Source organism: Megascapheus bottae, chromosome 35, assembly GCF_031878675.1.
Source record: "Megascapheus bottae isolate mThoBot1 chromosome 35, mThoBot2.hap1, whole genome shotgun sequence".
Classification (NCBI taxonomy): Eukaryota; Metazoa; Chordata; class Mammalia; order Rodentia; family Geomyidae; genus Megascapheus; species Megascapheus bottae.
In genome coordinates this window covers 3787581-3810508 of record NC_143543.1, presented here as the reverse complement: position 1 = coordinate 3810508, position 22928 = coordinate 3787581, and the positions used below count along the sequence as shown (strand labels likewise).

Genomic DNA, 22928 nt, shown 5'->3' with positions numbered 1-22928 from the left:
GAAGTAAGAAGGAAGGAAAGAAGAAAGGAAGGAGTTAAGGAAGGGAGGGAGGGAGGGAGAGCGGGGAAGGAAACAAGGGTGAAAGGAAAGAAATTCAGACACAGACTTTCCAGAACTATTGTGGAAGTTTTAAAATTGGCCTGAATGCTCTTTTTGGGTTCTTTGCATGCTCAGGGAAGTGAAACTACTGTGCTATATCTGAAGAGATGAAGAAATAAGAGCGGTAATTCTTTTGGGTCCATTGTTTGACATTTCAAAGAAGCTGCTTGTTTGAAACACACCTTCAATCATTTCACTATTTGTTTAGAACCACAGTTTGTATAAATTTAAAGTGCAAGAGCTCCTGAAGGTACATTGGGTGTGACTTAGAAATCTGATCGTAAGGTACACGCTGATTTGTAGATATTCAAGGTTAAGGATGGGGTTGGGATATAAAGATGTCAACACTCCAGAGAATAGCAACACATTCCTCAAGCCTGCAGTCCTGTCTGTGCCCTGTTGGGATCCAGAGAGCACTGTAAACCTGGGCTACATCTGATTATCCAAGATGAGCATCAGGACCCAACCCTCACTCTAGTATTTCTCCATGCAGAGTCTGCTGAGCAACCAGTCCCTGGTCATCTCTGTTCTGAAAGATCTGCCCATGCTCTTTTTCCCTTCACTCTTTTTGGAGGCCTGGGCTGGGGGCCACACAGAAGTGCTGAAGGCTGTGGCACAGGCCTGACCATTCCCATTCCTTCCCTCACAAAATCTCCTGATCTGGAAACCTTCAAGGCTGTCCTGGATGGAATTGATCTACTACTTGCCAAGGAGGAACACCCTAGTCGGTGGAAACTGCAAGTTCTTGATCTTCAGAATGAGCACTCAGAAATCTGGACCCAGGGGTACCACTACATGGCCCAATTGTCTTATACAGAAATCCTGACTGACAGACCAACCAAGAGTCACTGTTCAAGGATGTCTGCCAAACAGCCCTTGGTGATCAGCATTAACATCAAATATGGCCCTAAGGATGATCTTCAAGCCTACCTTCTCCAGTAGGCCTGGGAAAGGAAAGAACAAATCCAAATTTTCTCAAGGAAGGTTCAGATTCTCTCTGATGCCATCTTTGAAATGGAGAAGGCTTTGCTTGTGGTGAGGCTGGACTCCATCCATGAACTGGTGGTGAGTAACTTCTGCCAACTAGAAACCTTGAATACATTGGCCCCTTACCTGGGCCAGATGAAGAACCTTCATTTCTTCAGCTTCTTGGACATATGTGCTCACTTAATTTATTCCAGCCCCAATAATTTCTGGAATTCCTGCAAATTCAGGGAATATCTGGGGCAGCTTCAACATCTCCAGGAACTTCATGTCCGTGACTGCTTCTTCTGTCATGGAGAGCTTTCCATCATTCTCAACAACCTGGTACCTTTGAGGACCTTGTCTCTGAATTGCACTTTGATAGAGGAATCTGACCAATGGTTTCTTTCCCAATGTATCTGCAGCAGTCAGCTCAACTACCTACGTTTGAGGACCTTGAACAATAACAGAATCCATGTTAAACCCCTGAAAGCCTTTTTTGGAGAAAGTGTCCAGCAATCTGGAGGCTCTGGCCCTGGAGGAATGTTTTATCACAAATGCCCAGATCTCAGCCATCCTGCCTGCCCTGAGCCAGTGCACCCAGCTCAGATTCTTCATTCTCTATGGAAACTGCATCTCCATGGCCACCCTGCAGAACCTACTGAGACACATGGCTAAACTGGGTCATTTGTGACAAGGAATCTGTCCTGCCCCTGTGGAGAGCTATGAACATGAAGACTTGTTCTTTGAAGTCATTGACCCTGAGAGGTTTCATGAGGTTTGCACAGGCTTGGCACAGGCAGTGAGAGACACGGGGGCAACCCAAAAGATCCAGATCTGTACCAATATTGCTAATAATCAGAACAAGTGCCAGTTCTATATTCTGGCCAATGACGTATCCTGGGTGGTCTCAGAAGAGTGTCTTTCTGCTGTACTTTCTGCTGTATCTGTGTATTCAAGACAATCTTTCCTCAATTCTCTTCTCAGCATCAGAAATGAAACACAGGACAGGAGTGGATCCTCTAATGTCCACAGACCACAACACTCCACGTGAATGGAAGGGACAATGTGTCTAGTCCTGAGCTTTTCAATCAATCATTCATATCTTTGGAGCTCCAGGACGTTCTGAGGGCTTTGGCGGCTATATGAATCCTGTCTATATGGCATCAAGGATCTGGAGTGAATTCCACCACAAGAAACTAGAACATAACCTTGTTTATTTTTCATTTGAATTTTCTCCCAGTCCTGGGCTTGGGCTCAGGGCATGATCATTGCCCTTGGGTTTCTCAAGGATAGAGCTCTACCACTTTAGCCACAGCACCACTTCTTACATTTTCCTACATATGTGGTACTGAGGAATCAAACCTGGGTCTTCATGTATGCTAGGCAAGCACTGTACCACTAGGCCAAAATCCCATCGCAATCTTGTTTATTTTTCAATGGTTGTAAACAAAACTGTAATCTGTGGGACAATCTCATACCATGTATAATTTTGTTCAATCCAAAATAAAAGGAAATAAAAGCATAAGTAGAAAGTTATCACTTCAATCTGGTGAATATAATGTAACTTCTATTAATTACAATAAAAATATATGAAAAAAAAGAAATTTATCATTTCAGCATTGTTTGTGACCAGGCACAGGGAGTAGATCGAAGAGATCAGAACAGAAATCCAACAGTTTATGAAATTTAACAATAAGGAGCACACAACATACCAACTCCTTTGGGACACAGCAAAGGAAGTACTCAGAGGAAAATTTATAGCGCTGAGTGCCTACAAGAACAAGTTAGAAAAATCGCAAACCAAAAAGTTAATGTCTCACCTTAAGCTCCTGGAAAAAGAGCAACAAACCAACCCTAAGCCCTAAGTAGAAGAAAGCAAACTATTAAAATCAAAGCAGAATTAAATGATATGGAATCCAAAAAAACTATAGAAAGAATCAACAAAACAAGGACTTGGTTCTTTGAAAGAATTAACAAAATTGACAAACGCTTAGCAAATCTTACCAAAAAAAGAAGAGAGTGTATCGAAATAAAATCGCAAATGAAAATGGTAATATCACAACAGAAATTACCAAGATCCAGAATATCATGAGGGAATACTTCTCAAACCTTTACGCCAACAAATTTGAGAATCTAGATGAAATGGATGAATTCCTAGCCAATATTAACATACCCACACTGAACCAAGAAGAACTAAGCCAACTCAACAGGCCTATTTCAAGCTCTGAAATAGAAATGGCAATTAGAGAACTTCCACCTAAGAAAAGCCCAGGACCAGATGGATTCAAAGCTGAATTCTATAAGGTCTTCAATGCAGAGCTCACACCAATACTCCTCAAGCTCTTCAACGAAACTGAAAATGAAGGTTCTTTACCAAACTCATTCTATGAAGCCAGTATAACCCTCATCCCCAAACCAGACAGAGATTCATCAAAGAAAGAGAACTATAGACCTGTTTCTTTGATCAACATCGATGCAAAACTTCTCAACGAAATACTGGCCAACCGTCTACAACAACTCATCAAAAAAATTATACACTATGATCAAACTGGATTCATCACAGGGAGGCAAAGCTGGTTCAACATACACAAATCAATTAATATAATTCAACACATCAACAGGAGCAAGGACTAAAATCACATGATTGTCTCAATAGATGCAGAAAAGGCATTTGACAAGATCCAACACCTCTTTATGTTAAAAACTCTGGAGAAACTAGAAATCAATGGAACATTCCTCAATATATTAAAGGCTGTGTATGAGAAACCCATTACATTTAATGGTGAAAATCTAAAGCCATTCCCTCTAAAATCAGGAACGAGACAAGGATGCCCACTCTCTCCACTACTCTTTAACATAGTACTACAATTCCTAGGCAGTGCAATAAGGCAAGAAGCAAGCATAAAGGGGATCCAAGTAGGGAAAGAGGAAATAAAACTATCCCTCTTTGCAGATGACATGATTCTGTATTTAAAGAATCCTATAGACTCTACTCCCAAGCTCCTTGAGCTGATTCAAAACTTTGGAAGAGTAGCAGGCTATAAAATCAACCCTCAAAAATCAACTGCCTCCCTTCACGCCAACAGTGAGAGGAACGAGGCAATAATCAGGAAAGAAACTCCTTTCACAATAGCCTCAAAGAAAATAAAGTGCCTAGGAATTAGCTTAACTAAGAATGTAAAGGACCTTTTTGATGAAAACTTTAAAACCCTAAAAAAGGAAATTAAAGCAGAACTAAGGAAATGGAAAAACCTCCCATGCTCCTGGATTGGAAGAATCAATATTGCGAAAATGACAATCTTGCCAAGGGCTATCTACAAATTCAACATAATACCCATCAATATCCCAATGGCATTGTTTAAAGAAATAGAAGAGGCAATCCAAAATTTCATATGGAATAATAAAAGACCCCATATAGCAAAAACACTTCTTAGCAGAAAGAACAGCGCTGGAGGAATTTCAATTCCAAACTTCAGACTCTATTACAGAGCTATAATTCTCAAAACAGCATGGTACTGGCACAAGAACAGGCCTGAAGACCAATGGAATAGAATTAAGGACCCAGATATTAAACCACAGACCTACGGCCACCTAATCTTTGACAAGGCAGCCAAAAAAGTAGAATGGAAGAAAGACAGCCTCTTCAACAAGTTGTGCTGGCAGAACTGGTTAAGCACCTGCAGAAAACTAAAGTTGGATCCTTCTTTGTCACCCTGCAGTAGAATTAACTCCAAATGGATCAAAGACCTGGAGGTAAAAGCTGACACACTGAAAACTTTAGAGGAAGAAACAGGAGATACACTAGGCCTCCTTGGCACAGGTAGAAACTTTCTTAATAAGGACCAAGAATCACATCAAATCAGAGAAAGGCTGGATAAGTGGGACTGCATTAAACTGCAGAGCTTTTGTATGCAAAGGACATAGCTAGAAAATTAATTAGGAAGCCTACAGAGTGGGAGAAGGTCTTCACCAATCGAACAATGGACAAAGGCCTCATATCTAAAATATATCAACAACTCAAAAAATTTAATCACTCCAAAACTGATCTCCAAAGTAACAACCATCCCATTAAAAAATGGGCCAAAGACTTAAAGAGAGTCTTCTCTGAAGAAGACACCCCCATGAAGCACCCAGGGCACTAGCTTGGGCCCCTATCATGTGGGATCAATCTGAGGGATGATGATAAGTCCGTGGTGACAGTGATATTTCCCTTGAAGATCCTTCCGATTTGACACGGGTCTGGGGTGGGGCAGGAGGGTGGAGGGAGAGGAGGGAGAGAGAAAGGGATAACTGGGATGAAAGAGGGTAATGGATATCAAACAAACCACAAGAAGACAAAAAAGATTGCATTCCTCAGAGCAGTTTCAACACTTCCAAAACAAGTAAGTTAGGGAAACCTCTCTAAATGTGCTGCCCTTAATTTGAGGTAGTAATGGAATGGGTTCCTTTCTGTTTTGCTTTCTGAAAGCTGGAATAATTTCTGCTGGGAGTTTCTTAATATCGCAACTTACACCTAAGGTAAAGTCAGTGTTCCTTCTACTTAAATGAAGTAATTTGTGGATTCCTACCACTGACTACTTGTGTATCCTATGACATTCCTCCAGTACTTATGGACATGCTTTCTAATGTGGAGCATGAGAATAACATGGGTGAGAAGATCTACCAGAAATCTTTGGGTTCTGAATAATGAAAATTAATATTCTCATTGATTCTGGCACTGCCTCAATGTTCTCTTTAAGAGGGAAACATCATGTAAAACATTTCCTGTATTGTGAGATGTATCTCTTGCTTATATTGGCTTAAAGGCATTGACCTACACTGATTGCATCAATATGAGTCCCCTACTTTCCTTTAGGTGTGTCATCTTTCTTTCCTTCTGTTCTTCATATAAGCACTGATGAAACCCAAGTGAAGCTCTTACAGAAATAATAGAATAAGAGGAAAATAAAATATCAGACCAAAAGGAGAATATGATGATGGCGTGGGGAAGGAATTAAAAAGAGAAGAAATTATAGACATTAGGAAAAACACTTGGTAGTCTTCAGGCTTGTAGAGATGGTTCCACAGTTCTGGGTTCAAGAGCTCTCTAATGACTCAAAAACTCTAATAAGAAGAAAGGACTGAGCTGTCTTGGAGACTTCTAAGCATGCAACTCATTTTCCCAGCTCAAACACTACTCACAACTGTGGTGGCATGAGATCTCAGCAGAAGATGGACACACAGAGAATTTCAGCATGCTTCATCTAATCTAAAAAAGGAAAGGAGTTGGATTTCACCAACGCCCCCTGTTAAACTTTTTATGTAATTTAATGCCCAGGTCCACACCAAACTAAGGTTACTGCCACCCAGGAAGCATCAACTCTGCGCTACAGAAAGTAGACCCAGGGGCCGGGAGTTTGACCTATCGGTAGAGTGCTTGCCTAGCATGCACGAAGGCCCCAGTTCGATTCTTCAGTACCACATACATGGAAAAACGCCAGAAGTGGTGCCGAGGCTCAAGTGGTAGAGCTCTAGTCTTGAGAAAGTCCAAGGACAGTGCTCAGGCCCTGAGTTCAAGTGCAGGACTGGCAAAAATAAAAAGGAAAGCAGACCCAGAGAGCTGTCCAGGGCATTGCATGGGTATGGTATGATCCAGTCTCCTAGGAGCAGCTGCAGCATTCTAGATGAGCCACTACTTAGTTTTCCCCATTGAATCTCCTTAAAAAGTTAACCAGTTTGGGGTTGGGAGTTTAGCCTAGTGGTAGAGTGCTTGCTTAGCATACACGAAGACCCAGGTTCAATTCCCCAGTAACCACGTATATAGAAAAAAGCTGCAAGTGGTGCTGTGGCTCAAGTGGTTGAGCGCTAGCCTTGCAGAAAGCCCAAGGACAGTGCTGAGGCCCTGAGTTCAAGCCCCAGCTAAGTTTTGTTGAAAGATGGACGGGGGAAATAATCAGGTGTCTATGCTCATACCTAAAATCCTAGCTACTTATGAGGCTGAGATCTGAAAATCACAGTTCTGAGTATCACTGGATCATGGTTCTAAGGCAGGAAAGTCCTTGAGACTCTTACCTCCAGTTAACCAGAGGGGAAATAAAAGTCAAAAATGGAACTGTGGCTCAAGTGTCAGAGGGCTAGCCTTTAGCACAAAAGCAAAGGGGCAGTATCCAGGCCCAGAGTTTAAGCTCCCAAACCGGCAAAAAATAAGTAACATTTAAATTTAAATTTAAAAAATAATGGGAATAGTTCATTTTGGCTGGAGTTAGAATGAGCATGCAAGTTTCTGAACACTATTGATTTGTGTGCTGGATACACAAGTGAATTAAGTTTATGAAAATTCACTGAGAAAAATGAGCAGAATTCTTTGTGTGTATATATACATATATATTGTAGTTCAGTTTTGATTAAAGATTTTCAATAAAAAAAACAAATTATGCAGCATGGCAGAGAGCCTATCATCCATGATATAACAATGGTCCAGAGAAAATTTTTCCAGAGTGCTGGCCAACAACACTTGCAGTGACTCAGCAGTGAAGGTGTCCATGAATTTGTTCTAAGACACAGGTTCTTGAGTTACTGAATGCAGGGACACTGGGACACAATCCAAAGGTCGGTTTTCTACATCCCATATGAACTCAGAGACAAGGTCTTCAATGTCGTCACACTCAAGAAGATGATGGAAAGATTTCTAGGGAAGAAGACAACATTGTGCACTTGAAGCTCCTGGACATGCTGCAGCTGAGCCAGATATTATCTGAATGTGCAATAAAACCAGCAGCGTCTGGAGGAAGTATAGAAGGTGGTACTCATCTTGGAGAAGTTAAGGATGTGAAAGTTCTTCATCTGGCCCAGGTAAGGAGCAAATATTTTCATAGTTTCTGGTGGCCAAAGTTCATGGATCAGCAGTACATGGATGGATTCCAGCGGCAACACAAACAGGCTTCTGGATTTCAGAGATCTACGCAGACAGAAACTACATCTTCTTTGAGCACAACTGGACTCATTCTTTCCTCTTGGTGGCCCACTGGAGAAGGTAAGCTTAGAGATTTCCTGGGTGCAGTCCTTGATGGTCAGGTTAATGGTGTTCATCAAGGGCTTCTCTCCAGTCATCTGTGAACCACAGCTCTCTGTTGGCTTGTGATTCAGTACCTTTAGATAAGAGATTTGGACAATGGAGTGGTACTTCCTCTTTCCCTATTTGGATCCCCTTTATGTTTGCTTCTTGCCTTGTTGCTCTAGCTAAGAAGTAACACACCAAGCCCTTCCAGGACAGCAATGAAGGTTTCCAGGTCTGACGAGTCAACCAAATCTCCCAGGAGGAGGCAGAGGTATGGCCAGGCCAGCACCATGGCCTTCACCACCTCTGTGTCTCCTATAGCACAGACCTACATAAAGAGGAAGTGGAACTGCAGCACCGGAAGATTCTTCAGGGCTAAAATGGCCAGGGACTGGTTGCTCATTAGGCTTGGCATTGCAAGATGCTGAAGCATGCGTGTAGGCCTGAGGCTCAACTTCTTGTATCAGAACTGGACCAGATGTGAACCAGGTGGGCAGGTCTCTCTGATTCCCAGAAGGGTCAGGCCCTGACTACAGACTCCAAGATTCCCTGCTCTTTTCCATCCGCTTGTTAACTTCATAAGCCAATTCCACCTTTACATTTGCATCTCTACCAAATGGAGAGCAGATTGTGATTGAATTTCTGAGCCACACCCATCAAACCTTAACTGGATCTCATCAAGTGCTCCTTTTCAAACAAAAAGTCTATCCAATATGATAGGATTTTTATAAGCATGACCAACATGACCTAGCTTCCTTTTTCAAAAGTATAACCAATTATAGAGACAAGATTAAACTTTGTTATGCTCATTCCTCGAGGCATTTTCACAGATATTTCACTGTTCTGAGCAGCAGATTTGAAGAATATCAGCTAGCCAAACTTTATAGTAATTTCAGATTACCTAATATAAATTGTAAATAAAGCCAGGAGCTGGCTGGCTAGCTCATATAACAGCTCTTCAATAGGCTGAGATGTAAAGATCAAAGTTAGAAATCAGCCTGTATAGGAAAGCCTGTGTGATTCTTTTCTCCAACAAACTGCCAAAAAGCTAAATGTGAAAGTGGGGCTTGAGTGGTAGAGGTCTAGTTTTGATTACAAAACCCAGGGACAGTGCTTAATCCTGATTTCAAACACAGAACAAGAACACACACACACACACACACACACACACACACACACACACACACACACACACACACACTTCGTTCTTTCCTTGCTTCTGTTTTTTTGGGAGCCTGTATGCTGTCTCTTAGCTTCTTATTGTCAAGGCTAGGACTCTACCACTTGAGGCACACCACAATTTCTGACTTTTTATTAGGAGTGTATTCGAGATTCATCTTTTCATGGCAGAAAAATGACTTCTTAGCAGTGAACCAAATAAATGTAGTCAGTGCATCTTTGTGCGTCTCCAAGAGGATATTTCCTCCAACTAGTCATTTAATTAGGAGTTAATTCTCTGAATATTGACAGAAGTGAGAAGTGTTTGGTAATTTCTGATACATCATCACTTTCCTAAGCGCTTTGGTTTGACATTCCTTACTATGTTTATTTGGTTCAGGACTCTGCTTCTGTTCTACATCTATTCTGTTTCTCTTGTACATTTGAACAATCCAGATAGTGTGGAAGAAAGAACCCACAGTTTTATACTTGTCCCAAAATAACTCTGCTCCCTTGACCTTAAAGAGAGCTGGTGGGATCCCTTGAGAGAAATCGGAGAGACAAAGCTTTGCTTTACCAAGGGTTTACCAGGATCACATGTACAACATTTATCATTTTCCAATATAGCCCTAAGGATTGGCATGCTGGTTTTACCTCAGTGTATTAGTCTTGACCTTATTTAAATCAGAACAACTTAGTTACTATCTGCTACATATCCAAGCCTTTTGGGGTTTGTGCTTTTTGAAGAAAACCATTTTTGTTTCCTCAACTCCTTTCCCAATTCCTTTTACTTTCTGTTTTTTTTCTTAATGTTTTGCTTTATCTAGATTTGTTGATTTTTTGGTTTGTTTTGCCAGTCCTGGGACTTGAACATAGGGCCTGATCACAGTCCTTGGGCTTTCACAAATCTACAACCCTACCACTTGAGACAGAACATCACTTCCAGCTTTTTTTTCTATATATGTGGCACAAGGAATGGAACCCCGGTCTTCATGCAGGATAGACAAGCACTGTACCACTAGGCCAAATTCCTAGCCCCTCATTTTTTGTTTTTGAATCGCTCTTACACACCTTTACTTCTTCCCAAATCTGATTGGCTTTGCATTTCAAACTGCCCAGGGATTTTCTTGGGCTTGGTCAGATAATGACCTCAAGGTAATCACCTGAGGCTCTGTGGTCCACTTCTTTTGCAGTTTGAGTTTTGAGACTGGAAAGATGTATTGGTTACATTTTTTTTCAAAATCAAGTAACTTTGAAATGATGATGACATGTTTGATAGACAGACAGACAGACAGACAGACAGGGACATTTTGTGCAAAAGTTTGAAGTTGCCTTTAGATTTTCTTAAAATAGTTCATGAAGTTTCCTGGAATTCCAGGGGCCAAATGATATTATTTGCCCCAATCATGGTTGTGTAAAACTTTGTCAGCAAACAAAATCTTTTCAGATTGTATGGTGAGAAAATGGAAAAGCCAGTTTCTGAGAAACAAATTCAGCTCCAATGGAGAGTTCAATTGGGACATGAGGGTGACCAGAAAATGGCCAGGGGTGCAGAGAGGACAGGTACACTAGGACACATGGCATGGCTTAATGGTGCTGGAGCTGCTCCAGGCCTGAAGAGACAGGGCAGGGCCATCTCGCAGCATCTTGACCTTTAAATTGAAAGTGAAGGTGGCGCAGACCTGTTCCCCATTACTGAATTTACTGGGAGCTTGAGTTTCCACAACCCACCCAGACTATTACATCCACAGTCTCTTATGAAATTTCTATGTATTTCCCTCCTTTTCTCCTTCCCTACCTTCCTCCTTCCCTTCTCCCCTCTTACTTCCTTCTTTCTTTCCATTCTTTGTTTTAAGTTTCTTCTTCCTTTCATTTTCTTGCTTCCTCTTTTCTTAGCATCCTAAGTCCTTCTCCACTTTCCCTTACTACTTTCTTTCCTTTTTTGTCTTTCTTTCTTTCTGTTTTCTTTTTTCATTCCTTCTTTCCTTTTCGTTCCTTCCTTCCTTCCTTCCTTCCTTTCATTCTTCTCTTCTTCCTTCTTTCCCACTTCCTCTCTTTCTTTCACTCTTTCTTCTTTCTTTCTCCATAAGTGGAGCTGTGGCTCAACTACTATAGTGCAGGCTTTGAGGACAAAAATCAGGGATGACACACAAGCTCTGAGTTCAAGCCTCAGAACTGGCATAAAAAAACCTTGATGACCAAGTTCAAACACACATTGATCAAATTTTGGAAATGCAGGGTGGAGAAAATGCAATATCATATTGCAAATGACCTCACAGGACAACAAGGAAACTATTTCTTTGCATATTTGGTCTAGAATTCTTAGTAGGGAAAGCCACAGTTGTTGAGATTTAATGAGACATGCACTAAGAATGCAGGAAACATTGTATTTGCTCTTCTATAGAAATATGAACCTCTTTGTCTACCAGAAACAGAAAAAAAGGAGGATGAAAGAAAGAAGGTCCAAATCTACCAATTTCTGTTACGTCTAGAATAAGTACCAGTTCTATAGTCTGATGCCTTTTGGTTCTTATGTAGTAACAGAAGTTCTTCTTGGCCTTTCTGCTCTGTCTGTGTCCTTGTGAGCCTTTCTTCTGCAATGTCTTCTCAGCAAAAGAAAAGAAACCAAGAACAAAAGTGTATCCTCTATGGGGCATATATTCCAATGTTCAGAGTAGTGGACAGTACAAGGCATTTGGTCCTGAGCTGTTCAGTTCAGTCAGAGCTCTGGAGCCTCATGAACTTCTGAGTGCTTTAGGGATACATGTGTCCTGTGCACATGCCATCAGAAATCTAGAGTCAATGCTTCTTGGAAAGAAATAAAACTCAATCTCTTTCCTAATGGTGTAAGCAAACTTCTCAGTTGTGAGACTATCCTTTATTATGTGGAATTTACTACATCAGTTAGATGGCCTGGTGTGGTGGCTTATGCCTGTAATCCTAGCTATTCTTGATGCTAAGATCTAAGGAATGAGGTTCTAAGCCAGCCCAGGCACCAAAGACTGTGAGACTTAGCTGGGCCTGGTGGCTCACACCTGTAATCCTAGCTACTCAGGAGACTGAGATATGAGGATTGAGATTCAAAACCACCCCAGGCACTAAAGGACCAGAGATTCTTATCTCCAATTAACCACTAGAAAATGGGAAGTGGGACAAGGCTCAAGGGTAGGGTGATAGCATTGAGCTTAAAAGCTCAGGGACAAGGACCAGGCCCAGGGATAGGGTGCTAGTCTTGAGCTGAAGAAATCAAGGACAATGTCCAGGACAAGTTCAAGGCTCATGACCTACAAAAAATAAGACTGTGAGACTCTTATCTCCAATTAACCACCAAGAAACTGGAAGTGGCACTATCTCCGAAGGGGTAGGGTGGTAGCACTCAGCTGAAGAGCTCAGGGAAAGGGCCCAAGCCCCAAGTTCAAGCCCACAACTGAATAATAATAATAATAGTAGGTAAATAAATAAAAATAAAAAGGAATGGAAAAGCATGAGTAGAAATATATCATTTCTCAAGGCCAAAGAATGAGTATATTGTTCCTGAGCTGAGTCTTAGTCAGCAAGTCTGAAATCTGAGGATCACAGTTCAAAGGTAACTTGGGAAAGTAAGTCCTTGAAACTCTCATCTCTAGTGAACATCCAAGGAATCTGGAAATGGAGCAATGGCTCAAGTAGTAGAGTGCTTACATTGAGCACCTATGTTCCAGAAAAGACACAAACAAACCCATGAGCAAGGACAAACTGACCATATCATATTCTAGGGAATTGGTTTGAAGGAAAATTCAACATCAAAAAACAATTGACATCCTATTAAAACCAAGAGAACACTTTCTACTTTTCCAATAAATTTGGGGATGAGAATTCGCAGTATGCAAAATTGTAGGGGTTGAGATTTGACCAAATGTACCTCCAAAATGCAAAGTACAGTTCCTCTGAATGTCTATTGGAAAGATTCACTTTCTGCCCACCCCGGCACACACACGAAAAAACAAAACAAAGCAAGAATAAAATATTCCAGGCTTCAGCATCTCATGCCTATTCAGGAGGATCTCACTTAGAAGCCAGTCAGGCAGGAATGTATGTGAAAGTATTATCTCCAATAAATTCCTCCCCCAAAATCCTGGATTTATAGAATCTTAGCTACTCAAGAAGTCTGAGTATCTAGAGTAGTATCTGAGGGTCACACTTAAAATCCCAAGTAGGCAAAATGCATATGAATTGTTAGGATTCCGTAATTAGTGTGGTTGCTCAAGGGGTAGAGCACTAGCCTTGACAAGTCAGGTCAGATCCACTCACAAATACTGAGTTCATGTCACAATTCAGCAAAAAAAAAAGGAGGAAAAAGGAAGGGAGGATGACAGTCAGGAAGGGAAGTAGGAAGAGAGAGGGAAGAAAGGAGGAAAAGAGGGAGAGAAGGAGGGAGGAAAAAGCAAGCAAGGAAGGAAGGAAAGAAGAAGGAAGGAAGGGAGAGAGGGAGGGAGGGATGGAAGGAGGGAAAGAAAGAATTTCCAGATATCTTACTGGATGCTTTAAGTTGGTTTGACTCTTCTTGGGTACTTTTTAGGCTCAGGGTTGCAACATTTGTTGCAGATGTCTTTCTCCCATCCTTTGTTTTTGGTTCCTGTATCAAATTTCATGTGGATAGAGTCTCTAGGTCCATTTACTTATCCTCTTGATCTCATCAGTGATCCAACACAAGATGGTATCTGTGGCTCAAGCTATTAATCCTGTCACTTTTTAATGTAAACTACTATTTGATTTAATCTCAAGTAGAACCTCTCAGGAAGGTATAATTGGTGTAGCCCAGAAATCCTTTTATAAGCTGCTCTCTGATTGGTAAATATGAACTCTTCAGGGTGGGATTGGGTTATAAAGATTCCAAGAGGCCAGAGAAGAGCAACTTGTTCCTGGAGCCTGTAGTTACTGCCTAACTCTGCCGTGATTCAGAGAGCACTTCACACCTCATCCACCTCTGATCCATCGAGATGAGCCTCAGGACCCCACACTCACTCCAGCATCTTGCCATGCAGCATCTTCTGAGCAACCAGTTCCTGGCCATCACTGCCCTGGAAGATCTTCCGAGGCTGCTCTTCCCTTCACTCTTGCTGGAGGCCTACTCTAGGGGCCACATACAGCTGCTAAAAGCCATGGTGCAGGACTGGCCATTCCCATGCCTCATCTTGGGGGACCTGGCAAAATCACCGGACCTGGATACCTTCAAGGCTGTTCTGGATGGGCTTGATCTACTTGTCAAGAAGGAACGCCCCAGTCGGTGGAAACTAAGAGTTCTCGATTTGCGGAATGAGCACCTGGAGATGTGGACAAGGGGATACCACAACATGGCCCAAAGCTCTTATCCAGACATCCTGATTGTTAGGACAACAGCAAATCACTATTCAGCAATAACTGAAGAGCAGCCCTTGATGATCATCGTTGACTTGACCATCAAAAATGGCACCCACGATGATTTCCAAATCTATCTGCTCCAATGGGCTAAGCAGAGGAAAGAAAGAATTCAGCTGTACTCGAAGAAACTTCAGATTATGCCTGACTCCATCTCTGAAATCAACAACACTCTGCATCTGCTGAAGCTGGATTTCATCCATGAACTTAAGGTGAGTCACTTCTGCCAACCAGAAACCTTGATAACATTTGCTCCTTACCTGGGCCAGATGAAGAACCTTCACATCCTCAACTTCTGCAACGTATGTGGTTCCTCATTCACTTCGATCCCTGATAATGTCTGCTATTCTTACCAATTGGGGGAACATCTAGGAAAGTTACAGCATCTCCAGGAGATTCATATGCACAAGGTCTTCTTCCATCGTGGACAGCTTCCCAACATCTTCAGGAACCTGGCACCTTTAAAGACCTTGTCTCTGACTTTGTGTGTGATGGAGGAAACAGACTTGTGGATTCTTTCCCAAAGTCCCTGCATCAGACAGCTCAAGAACCTGCAATTAAGGACTTTATTCATGGGCAGATTGAAGATTGAGCCCCTGAGGGCCATTCTGGAGCAAGTAGCCAGTAGCCTAGAGGCACTGGCCCTGGAGAAATTTTTCATCAGAGATGCACATGTGCCAGCTATCCTGCCTGCCTTGAGCCAGTGCACCCAGCTCAAATTCTTCAGTTTCTATGGAAACTGCATCTCCATTGACACTCTGCTGAACCTCCTGAGCCACATGGCCAGTCTAGGCCATTTGAGACAAGGCCTTTATCCTGCCCCAGTGGAAAGCTATCAGCAGGAAAATTGGCTTGTGGGAATCATCCATACTGAGAGATTTGCTCATGTTCTCACAGACTTGGCACAGGCATTGAGAGATATGGGGGCAACACAGAAAGTCCAGATCTGTACCAATATCACTTGTCTACATACCAACTTGGAATGCTATACTGTGGGCCCTGATGGTTCCTGGGTGGTCACAGAGGAGGTTCCTCCTGTCCTGTCAGCTCTTCCCATGTAGTCAACCACCTCTTTCCAGGAATCTCTCCTCATCATCACAAATTAAACCCAGGATAGAAGTGCATTTCTCCAGTGTCCAGAGACTCCATCATTCACTTTGTAAATCACACGTTTCCTGGTCCTGAGCTTTTCCATTAAATTATAGCTGTGGAGCCCTAGGACTATCAGAATGCTTTGGGGGTTATATGTGTCCTGTGCAGACACCATCAGGAATCTGCAGTCAAATAAGTCCTTTTGGAATATAATTTTGGTTTTCTTAATGGTTGTAAAAAAAACTGTAAGCTGTCGGGTAATCCTTTATTATGCATAGTTTACTGTATTAATCAACCAAAAATTAAAAAAAGATAAGCAGAAGTAGAAAGATATCATTCCAGCTTGTATGTAGGGAGGTATGCAGGCCTTTGCCTCAGAATGCATCTTAAGTAAGCAGCTTTAAGCAAGCTTGAGATAATCTGCAGTATCTGGGGAAGTGGAAATGCTGGTCCATCATATTTTCATGTGTGCTGACATCTGCTAGTGTTCAATTTTGTCTATCCTGTGGGAGGGTTCTAGGCTTTTGGGCACCAACTTTCTGGGTTTCCAGCTGCATTTTTCTGTGGCCTTTTCCACCACCACCGCCCCAGGCATCCTGAAATATCCTCCCTTTGCCTCCCTGCATTGACACCTGGATTTCAGGATTCCTTCTCTGCAAGTTTTCATTCATTTGGATTAGAATTCCTCCCACAGAGAGATTTCCACTTGGACACCTGTATCACTCCAGATTTTCCCACTTATGTTTCATTTCCCTCAGCTTGCAAAGGATCCAAAAATTGTGCCCACCAAAATTTATGACACTTAAAGTGACCACAAAATTGTGTTTTGCTGCCTTCCTACCCTTTTTGAACTTTAATCCTTCCTTCCCTCCTTCCTTCCTTCGTTCCTTCCTTCCTTCCTTCAGTATTTCCTTCCTTTCTTCCTTCCTTCATTTCTTCCTTCCCTCCTTCTTTCTTCCTCTGTGCTGGTCCTAGAATTTTCACTCTTACCTGGACAGTGTATTTTAGCTTCGTTTAGCCAAGGTTCCTGTTCTACCACTTGAGCTACAACAGTACCTCTCATTTTCTCTGAGGAGTTTATTAGTGATTAGAGTCTTGTTACTTGAAGAGAAATGGCTGGCTACCAGAGAATTTAAGAAATATAGTAAGAAGTGAAAGAGCACAGCACCTAAGAATGTGAATAATCTGATAGGAGTTACCAAATGCTCTCAGTCATCATTATCACTTTTAATTGACTTAACTGTCCAACTTTGTGTCAGATATTTGCTAGGAATATAAAAGAACAAAATCTATCCACCTGATGTCTTCAGAACACTCATGTTTGCCACCAGTAACAGACGCCACCAATTAAACAAGTTCCATTATGCCCAGATGGTTCAACAGGTGCCATCTTGGCATTATGGAAAATTTCCAAAATCTCTTGGATGTAGATACTCACCCACCCGTGGAGTAATGGGGCTTCTGTCCTTGGATTCCTTGTATACTCAGGTCAGTGGATATCTGTGTGAATGTCAGGAGGTAGTAAGTTACATGAATGGGAATTCTTCCTATCCAGATTTTTTTTCAGATCTGAAAGAGAAGCTGGAATTCATTTGCCATGCCTATAATCCTACTAGTTTTTTTTATTCAAACTTAAGAATTGTTCATCTGGAGGCTGACACCCTGTCCCGGTTCTGCTAAGTGTGGCTTAGAAATCTCATCAGAATGTGCTCTCTGATTTGTAGAGATGCATTGCTGAGGGTGGGATTAGGTTATAAAGATTCTCAGGAATCAGAGAACAGGAGCAGAACAAAAGCCAGTGTAGGGACCAGTTTTTAGCCTCAGTGATCATCTTAGCCTGAGTAACTCCATCTAATTTGAACAGCCATTCTGTTACGCATGTAAAAGTACACACTGACCTTCCCTGAGAAAGAAAAGCAAAACAAAATTTATTTAAGTTCAAACTGACCTGACCATTAAAAGACTAAAATTGCACTTCCAAAACCTTCTGAGTTTTCAATAACAAGGCCCAGTAACAAGGTTGGAACAGGCCAGGTGGAGATATCCAATCAACAAAAGCATATATGAAACTGTATTTTGTAATCAATCGGCCTGTAGCAGCTCCAAGTAACTTAGCTGGAAACCCCCTAACTTTGTAAACATATAAAAAAAAAACCATTCTGACTGGAAGGTGGGGCTCTCACTCCAGATCCACTGCATTGGTGATGGGTGACAGTCGACTCTTCAGCTTGCAATAAAACTCTCATATGCATTACATCAGTCAGATCCTTGGTGGTCTCTGGGAACTCAATTCTACAGCCTGGCACCTCATGGCTCCTAGGTGCTCACAAAGGAGGCACTTCCTGTCCTTTCACCTCTGCTTCTGTAGCAGCACAATCCACTTAGCAACACTCTGGGGAACTCCAGCAACAAATGTAAGGTCAGAAGTCAATGCTTCCGTGAACACCAGTGCTACTGTACAGTGTTGTTGAAAGGGAATGAGCCCCTGCTCTTGAAATTTTCGCTTCAGTGATGGCTTTGGAAACCCAAGAGTGTGTTTGGTGGTCGATGAGTCCTGTGCACTGTCCATCAGCATAGGGACAATTCAGCCTGGGAAGAACTGTTCCTACCTGACTGGAGGAAAACCTCCCACGCATGGACAATCCCTGTGTAAACATCATTTTACTGTTTCAACCCCTAAATAAAAAATAGAAAAAGGAAAAATTGTGTGGAAAGCTGTCATTTCTCATCACTGAAGAGGGACAGTCTTGTTCATGCCCAGAAACCCTGCTACTCGGATATTCTCAGATCTCAGCTGTCAGATCACCATCCAAGCCATCCTTTGCAGTAAAGACTCTTAGAGTCTCATCCATGGTAAACGTCCACAGATGACACAAATAAATCTGTAGCTCAGTAGGAGACAGTTGTCCTTGAGCATGAAGATTCAAGGACGGTGCAAATGATCCTATACTGGCAGCAACCAACACACACACACACACACACACACACACACACACACACGGAGAGAACGACAGACAGACAGACAGACAGACAGACAGACAGACAGACAGACAGACAGACAGACTCAGAGAGACAGAGATACAGTGAGAGGGACAGAGAGAGAGAGAGAGACAGAGTCATGAGGGAAAGACCATTAAACCCATGATCATTTTAAACAGGCACATAGCAAATCTTTGTGGGGGTGGGTGTTCAATGTCATGGAAAACTCAACATAGACTGCAGAAAGCAAGGAATGCTTTCCAATTTCCCCCATATACTTAGTGGTGAAAATCTGAGTGGCTGAAGGTGCCATGCTTGAGCTCTGAAACCATGCACCTTCTGCATTCAAATCACAGTTCTTTTGCAGTACTAGAAGAAATATTCCTTCACGAGCACCCAAACCCTCACACTCAAAATCCTGCACTGGGCAGGGAAGTCCAGGGCTCTCTAAGTGATGGCTCAAGTTCCACCTAGTAACAGGATGGCCTTGAATTGTGTCATTTGGGTTTGTTTGGTTTTCTTTGTGTGTTTCTTTGTTCTCCCAGTCCTTGGCCTTGAACTCATTGCCTGACTGCTGTCTTTGGGCCTTCACAATTCCACAACTCTACCACTTGAGACACAATAGCACTTCCAGCCTTTTTCTCTGTATGTGCTACTGAGAAAGCAAATGAAGTCTTGGTGCAGGGACGGCAAGCACTGTTCCAAGTAGCCAACATCCCACGCTCTAAGAATTCTTTTTGAATGTGCTCTTCCAAACCTTGACTTCTTCCCCCATCTGATTGGCTTTGCATTTAGAAGTGCCCAGGCATTTTCGTGGCCTTGGAGAGGGAATGGCATCTAGGTGATTGCCTGAGGCACTGCCCTTAATTTGTGGGGTCAATTTCATTCCATGTGAGTCATGAAAATGGAAAACTATGTGTATAACACCTTCAAAAGCAAGTAATTTAAAAGGTTTCACATGTTTGACAGGCAGAGAGACAGACAGACAGACAGACAGACAGACAGACAGACAGACAGACAAAGGTCATTTGGGGCAGAAGCTTGAGGTTGTCTTTCTTCAAATGGGCTATGAGGTTCCTGGAATTCTAGGGATGGGGTGATATCAGTGGGCCCTATCATGGTTGAACCATGTGGTGAGTTTGTAAACAAAACTAGGTGAGAAAACAAACTCTTCTTGGTAGAGTGTATGGTGAGAGAACAGAGAAGCCACTGGGTGAAAGTCAATTAATCTCCAAGGGAGAGTATCTTGGGGTCACAAGTGTGACCAGAAAAGGGCCAGGGGTACAGACAGGTGAGGAAGAGTGAGATGGGGGGGTGGCTTAATGGCCCCGAAGCTATTGGAGGCCTGAGGAGACAGGGCAGGTCAGGCTCACAGGGTGTGTCCATCTCCATTGAAACTAGAGTCAGTCCAGACCAGTTCCCAGGGACTGAACTCACAGGGAGCCGGGCTTTGTAGATACCCAGCTCAGTATGGAGGAATTTAAGCACCCCCATTACCTGATGGGTGGGTGGGTGACCACCTCCAGGAGGACTGGATGATTTTCCATGATTCCAAATGCAGCTGTTGAGCCACCTTGGCATCGTGGAAATTTGGAGTCTATCGCTGGTGTCTCTTACTGGATGCAAACATGAGGGTATGGCCGACATCAGAGGGCTAGATCTGGATCTTTGACACTCCTACTGAATCTATGTCACCTAAGTAAAGAGTAAAGTCAATTCCCAGTGAGAGTGTGGACTGAGAAGTGTTTGGGAAATCGTACCAGGCTATCTACATTCCTAGAGGCTGTGCCCATTCACTTCTTCCTCTCCTGATTAGGTTGTGTAAGAACCAGCATTTGTCTTCCACTAATAGACTCTCATCTCGAATAAACTCCTCGGAAAAAGTCAGAGATACTGTTGTGCCTCAAGAGGGAAAGCAGTAACCTTGGCTATCCAGAGCGAAGGTACACTTTCCAGATCCGACTGAAAGTTCAAGGACCAGCACAGAAAACAAAGGCTGGAAGACAGGGATACATGAAGTCATTGGGATGCTCTAAAGTTTGGCTGAAACTACTCTGCTGATCCTTTGCATGCTTAGAAAAAGGAAACATCCATGGGAATGTCTGGAGTGATGCAGGTGTCCCAGTGGGAAATGGATGTGTTGCAACGTGATTGACATTCCAAAGAGAAGGTGGAATGTTTGGGACACACCTTTAATCCCCGATCAGCTTTGGAGAAGAGAATAGTTGGAATTCACTGGGAGTGGCTATCCCACCAGGGTGTAATGGCTCAGAAATGCCACCCATTGCTCCTCTCTGATTGGTGGATATGCAATGGAGTGGAGGGGTTGGCTTAGGAAGATAGCAAAGTGCGCTCTAGAACAGAAGCTGAGTCCTGGAGCCTTCAGTCCATTCCCGAGCGGGCTTTGATTCAGACAGCCCTGCACAGCGGCTCCACAGCTCAGCCATCAGGATGAGCACCACGGCCCCGTGCTCCCTGCAACTTGTAGCCATGCAAAGTCTACTGAGCAACCAGTCCCTGGCCATCTCTGCCCTGGAGGATTTGCCGAGGCTTTCCTTCCCCGAGTTCTTCATGGAGGCCTATGCCCAGGGACACACAGAGGTAGTGAAGGCCATGGTGAAGTGCTGGCCATTCCCCTGCCTCCCCTTGGGTGACCTGACAAGGCCACCAGACCTGGGAACCATGAAAGCTGTCTTGGACGGCCTGGAAATGCTACTTGCCACGAAGGAGCGCCCCAGTCACTGGCAATTGCAAGTTGTGGAACTACGGAAGGTGTACCCCAACATCTGGACACGGGGCTACCACTCCATGGCCCGCATCTCTCACCCAGGGCTTCTGAATGCCAGGCCGACAGGCAGCGGCCATTCACAGAGCAGTGGAGAGCAGCCCTTGTGGATATTCATGGACCTGACCATCGACCGTTTCCAGAATGAATGGCAAGACTACCTGGTCCAGTGGGCCAGGAAGAGGAAACAACGTGTCCAGCTGTGCTCAAGGAAGCTGCAGATACTGACTGGCTCCGCCTCCACAGTTCAGAAAGCTCTGCTCCTGCTGAGGCTCGACTCCATCCAGGAACTGGGCTTGAGTAAGTTCTCGCGTGGAGGAACCGTGAAAACTTTGGCTCCTTACCTGGGCTACATGAAGAACCTACAGCTCCTCAGCTTGTCCAGGATGAGTGCCAGCTGCTACACGTGCAGCCCCAAGGATTCCTGCAAATTCGCGGCACATCTGGGGCAGCTGCACCATCTCCAGGAGCTTCATCTGCATGACGTGCTCTTCTCTTCTGAAAACATGCCTGCCATCCTCAGAAGCCTGAAGCCACTCAAGACCTTCTCTTTGAGTTTGTGTCTGCTCACAGAAGACAACCTAAGGTTTTTATCCCTGTGTTCTTGTACTAGCCAACTCAAGCACCTGCGCTTGAGGAGTTTGTTGATGCTCCACTTCAGTCCTGAGCCCCTGCAAGCCCTCCTGGAGAATGGCACCCACACCTTGGAGACCCTGGCCCTGGAGGACTGTGACATCACTGACTCCCAGCTCTCGGCTCTCCTGCCTACCCTGAGCCGTTGCTCTCTGCTCGGCTTCTTCAGTTTCTATGGAAACCGCCTCTCCGTGGCCAGCCTGCACAACCTGCTGAACCACACTGCCCAGCTCAGCCACTTGACTCGAGGGATCTATCCTGCCCCGCTGGAGAGCTACAGCGTTCTAGACTGGTGGCACCGACACATCCACGCTGACTCTTGGAGATTTGCCCAGGTGCGCACTGGCTTGTCACAGATGTTCAGAGAAATGGGGCCAAACCACAAGGTCCAGATCTGTACCCGTTTTGACCATCGCACAGACAGGGGCCAATTCTACAGCCTGGCACCTGATGGCTCCTGGGTGCTCACACAGGAGGCTCTTCCTGTCCTTTCACCTCTGCCTCTGTAGCAGCACAATCCACTTAGCAACAGTCTGGGGAACTCCAGCAACGAAAGTAAGGTCAGAAGTCAATGCTTCCGTGAACACCAGTGCTACTGTACAGTGTTGTTGAAAGGGAATGAGCCTCTGCTCTTGAAATTTTCACTTCAATGATGGCTTTGGAAGCCCAAGACTGTGTTTGGTGGTAGATGAGTCCTGTGCACTGTCCATCAGCATAGGGACAATTCAGCCTGGGAAGAACTGTTCCTACCTGACTGGAGGAAAACCTCCCACGCATGGACAA

At 43.6% G+C, this 22928-nt stretch overlaps 2 pseudogenes; both read left to right on the top strand.

Moving 5' to 3' along the window:
• The first annotated feature begins 14238 nt into the window (after positions 1 to 14238).
• Positions 14239 to 15717, top strand: LOC150042532 (PRAME family member 12 pseudogene; annotated as a pseudogene).
• Positions 15718 to 21178: 5461 nt separating this feature from the next.
• LOC150042531 (PRAME family member 7 pseudogene) lies at positions 21179 to 22654 on the top strand (annotated as a pseudogene).
• Positions 22655 to 22928: the final 274 nt, after the last annotated feature.